Source organism: Ovis aries, chromosome 3 (genome assembly GCF_016772045.2).
Source record: "Ovis aries strain OAR_USU_Benz2616 breed Rambouillet chromosome 3, ARS-UI_Ramb_v3.0, whole genome shotgun sequence".
Taxonomy (NCBI): Eukaryota; Metazoa; Chordata; class Mammalia; order Artiodactyla; family Bovidae; genus Ovis; species Ovis aries.
In genome coordinates this window covers 19,230,730-19,235,117 of record NC_056056.1, presented here as the reverse complement: position 1 = coordinate 19,235,117, position 4,388 = coordinate 19,230,730, and the positions used below count along the sequence as shown (strand labels likewise).

At 56.0% G+C, this 4,388-nt stretch overlaps 1 long non-coding RNA gene across 1 annotated transcript; it reads right to left on the bottom strand.

The window, feature by feature from the left end:
• Window positions 1-1,560: 1,560 nt before the first annotated feature.
• On the bottom strand, window positions 1,561-3,944 carry LOC121818946 (uncharacterized). Its single transcript, XR_006059013.2, has 4 exons — window positions 3,782-3,944; window positions 3,444-3,565; window positions 2,723-2,958; window positions 1,561-1,745 (listed from the first exon to the last, which is right to left on the bottom strand). It is a non-coding gene; the product is annotated as an uncharacterized LOC121818946 (long non-coding RNA).
• Window positions 3,945-4,388: the final 444 nt, after the last annotated feature.

The window sequence follows — 4,388 nt, the reverse complement described above, 5'->3', positions numbered from 1 at the left end:
GGCCGGGGTGTCAGGCCAGCCTCAGCTGGGGTGGTCCCAGGGCATTCTCGGAGGGCACCCCGTCCTACAGCCAGGCCTTTGAGCTGTTTTGGACACACACGCACTTCATTGCTCAGCCGTTTCAATTTCTTTTTGGCAGTGCCACGCAGCATGTGGGATCTTAGTTCCTCGACGAAGGATCAAACCCACGGCCTGTGCACTGGGAGTATGGAGTCTTAGCTGCTGGACTGCCTGGGAAGGCCCTCAGCTGTCTCAGAGCAAAGCTGGGAGATCATGCAAGCTCCCCGCCCTCTGGCTTCCTGGCTCCCTTCACAGTTCTGGGCCTGGAAGGAAGGGAGGGACGAGGATGTCGCAGGCCCAGAGCATTCCTCAGGGAGGAGGCAGGTGGGAAGGGGCGCTGGAGGCCCCTGGTCCCTCAGGGCCCTCCGAGGGCTTTGTCTGGTACCCCAAGAGCAGGAAGCGCCCCACCCTGGGGCAATCCCTCTGAAGCTGGGTGGGCCTGGCCCACTTCCCCTGCTGAGGGACACACCCGGGCTGATGGGCTCTGCAGCCGCTGGGGAGAGGTTAGCAAGGCAGGCTCCTTTTGGCCTCAGCCTCTGGGGTTTCCCCCTCTGGGGTAGGAGAGGACTTGGTTGGTATGGTGGTAGTAGACTGGCAGAAGCACAGATAAAATAGTCCAGCCAGCCTCTGTGGATTCCAGCAAGCATCAGCTGAACCCCAGATGCTCTGGCAGTCCAAACTGGAGAGAGGGGTGGGAAGCATTTGTTCCCGAGATCGTGCTCCATTCACATGGAGATGCTACTCATCCTTCAGAAGACACAAAAGGGTTCAATGACCCCCACTGCCATTCGGAAAGTGACACGTTATTCATTCATTCATTTCAACAGACCCTTGCTGACAGCCAGCCCGGAGCTGGTCTCAGAGTTCCGGAGAGTAAGCCTGTGCTGGTGTCCCAGAGTTCACAGTCCGGAGGACACAGGGCTGACCGGGCGTTGGAGGCTGGGCCAGAGGAACTGTGTAGGGAGTGGGGAGCCCAAGGCAGACCAGCACTTCATCCTGGGGTCAGAACACTGCCTCTTGGCCATGTTTGAGCTGAGCCTCAAAGAGGAAAGAAAAAAGGAAGCATAAAGGAGGAGTGTGTGTGTGTGTGGGTGGGTGGGTGGGTGGGAGTGTTGGGGTGGGAGGTAGGGGTGGGAGGCAGACAATAATTTGGGCTTTTTTTGTTTTCTGCTGAATAGTATACCAACGTGAGGGCTTTCCAGGTGGCACTAGTGGTAAAGAACCTGCCTGCCAATGCAGGAGACGTAAGAGACATGAGTTCAGTCTCAGATCTGGGAAGATCCCCTGGAGGAGGAAGTGGTAACCCACTCCAGTATTCTTGCCTGGAGCATCTCATGGACAGAGGAGCCTGGCGGGCTGCAGTCCATGGGGTGGCAAAGAGTCGGACACAACTTAGCAGCTAAAACAACAAGTATGAGATTTCCACATACAGTATATTATTATTAATATGTACTATCATGTATGATATATATTGTGTAATATTACATATATATAGAGAGAGACAGAACACAAGAGATGTTTATTACAAGGAAGTGACTTGCACAGTTGTGGGGGCTGGTTAGGTGAGTTAGAAGTTCAGTTGGCGGGTGGCAGGCTGGACCCTCTTGGGCAGGACCAACCACTGCAGACACAGATGGAATTTCTTCTTCTTCAGGGTGACTTCAGCTTTGCTATAAGGCCTTTCGCTGGTTGGAAGAGACCCACTCACATTACGGAGGGCAACCTCCTTTGCTTAAAGCCACCTGACTGTGGACATTAACCACATGGACAAAATCCCTTCCCAGCAACCCTCTAGGTTAGCGTTGATGGACTAACTGGTGATGAGAGTCTGGCCAAGCTGACAGGGAAGACTAACCATCACACCCAGAGGCCAAGAGCTGCTGAGGACCCGATGTCGAGAGGCAAGGGGCAGTCTCAGCTTCGGTGATCGTGGCTTTCAGGTGCTACCAGCCTCCCCCAGACCATTGCCCTGGTTCGGGCCTCCCTGCTCTTGTCCCTCTCCCTTTAGGCCACTGTGTGTGCGTGTATGTTGGATGGTGGTGGAAGGTCTGGAGGGGCAAGGCAGGCTCCCCCATCCCCAGGGCTTCACACAGATGTGTGCCCTTAGCTCCTGCAGGCCTCATTGAGCCCAGGGGCTGAGCTAACAGCTGGTGCTCAGAGCTGCCTCTTCTGGGGAGCCCTGGCACCCTGGCCTTAGAGACAGTGCCTCAGCCTCACACACACAGCCTGTCTGCTGCTCCCCAAGCATTTGCCTGCCCACAGGGGGAGAAGATGAGCCCCAGTTCTCACACCGAGGGCCCTGCTTCCGCACCGCAGAGGACAAGAAGCAGCTGATGCAGGGCGTACTCCAAGTTCTTTCCCCCACGTGCAACAAAGAAGCACAGCAAACACAGACAATACATGCCAAGATATGGGGGCTCCACCTTCTAAGGTAGGGCTGAGCCGGAACTTTGAGTACCTATGAAAAAAGTCCTCCTGGCCACACACGTCACCTGCCTGGAGCCCACTCATCTCCGACCTCTGTGGTTGTCAACTGCCAGGAGGAGGAGAGCCATCCATGGGGGCCGGAGCCAGCTGGCACCCCGAGTGTGCACACCCCCTCCAGCCCACGTTTGGTGGTGTCATATCATAGCTTGAGATCAGCCCTCATGAGAATACTTACACCACAGAAACTGGAAAACTGAAAAAAGTGTTAGTCGCTCAGTCGTGTCCGACTCTTTGTGACCCCATGGACTGTAGCCCACCAGGCTCCTCTGTCCATGGGATTCTCTAGGCAACAATACCAGAGTGGGTGGTCATTTCCTTCTCCAGGGGATCTTCCCGACCTAGAGACTGAATTTGCATCTCCTGCATTGGCAGATGGATTCTTTACCACTGGCCACCTGAGAAGTCCTTGAGCTAGATTTAGGAGAAAATAAAAAGAGAATTCAAAACTCAGAAATTGACAAGAACATCAGCAGTGATCACATTTGGGTAATGGGATTGATGGTTTTATGAGTGATTGAAAAAACTATTCTCAAAACTTTATTCATAAAAACAAGTAGTGGGTTGAAGTTGGCTCTTAGGCCGTAACTTGCTGACCCCTGGTCAAATGGACATTTTTGTGGCTGGATCATGGTTCCATAGGAGTTCACCATGCTGTTCTGTCTACTTTTGCATATGTTTAGTGTCCTCCTCAATAAAATATTTAAAACAATAACAAAAACGACTTTCCTTCCCAACTATCTTTAAGTTTAGTTATATATATATTTTCCAGTTTTATGGAGGTGTAGGAGAGTCGGGACCAAATCCATCCCGAGTCCCCCACTCCTGCCCTCTGCTCCAGGGTCCAGGCGGGTGTGGGGCTGTGGTCACCAGGCTCAGTCTCTCTGGCCCCTGCTTACCTCTCCGTGCCTCGGTTTCTCCATGTGCATCTCAGGCTAGGGCTGGGGCTGCGTTTTTACCCGGCCCTGTCGCCTGGTCATGGCTCTCTGGCAAAGCCCCCCGTCCCTGAAGGGTCACAGGCCTGAGGGGAAAAGAAGCACTCTGTCTGTCTGTCTTAGGGACAGGGTCTGGACCGTGAAGATTTGGGGAGCCCTGTGGCGCTGTGACCCTAGACAAGGAGCTGAGAGTTGGGCCTAGGAGTGTTCAGGGAACTCCAAGCAGATGACAGAGGCTCGAGTCCCGGGAGGAAGACCACCCACAGCGTGGGCAGCATGAGAGCGTGGGTCACTGAGCCTACCTTCAGGACTGTTGCTCAAGGGAGGAGGACATCAGGGGCCAAAGGAGCCCAATGCTGGCAGGGCAGGTGCTGAATGGAGGAGGGGAGCGCAGGGTGGTCCAGGCCCTGCAGGCCTGCAACCCGGCCCTCCCTGCTCACTCGTGCTGCCCTGAGGCCCAAGCCTGAGAGGGGAGGCAGGGGCCGGCCGCACGTGATTCCTGTTGGCTTCGGGGACCTGGAAGCATCTGGAGGCTGGAACGGGAAGTGGGGGAAAGGTCAGAGCGTCGCGCCGGCAGTGGCCTCGCTCCAGGACCGGTGGGCGGAGGGTGGCTGGCGGCCAGCCGGACCAGACACCCGCAGGCCAGCCCTGGGCTGGCTGTCAGCCACCCAGGGGAGGCCACGCGACCTCGAGGAGGCCTGGGCTGCATCTGCTGTGCTGGCGGGCGGGCAGGCGGAGGCCCCAGGGCTGCTGCTGTCTCTGACCCAGGCTTCTGCAGCCTCGGGGCCTGGCTTCACAATTGGAGGGCTTTCTGGGGACAGAGAGCCAGGTGGACGGGGGTGCGATAGGGGATCCACGGGTGTGAGGTCCCTCAGAGCTAACCGTCTGTCCCTCCATGAAAAGGGAAGA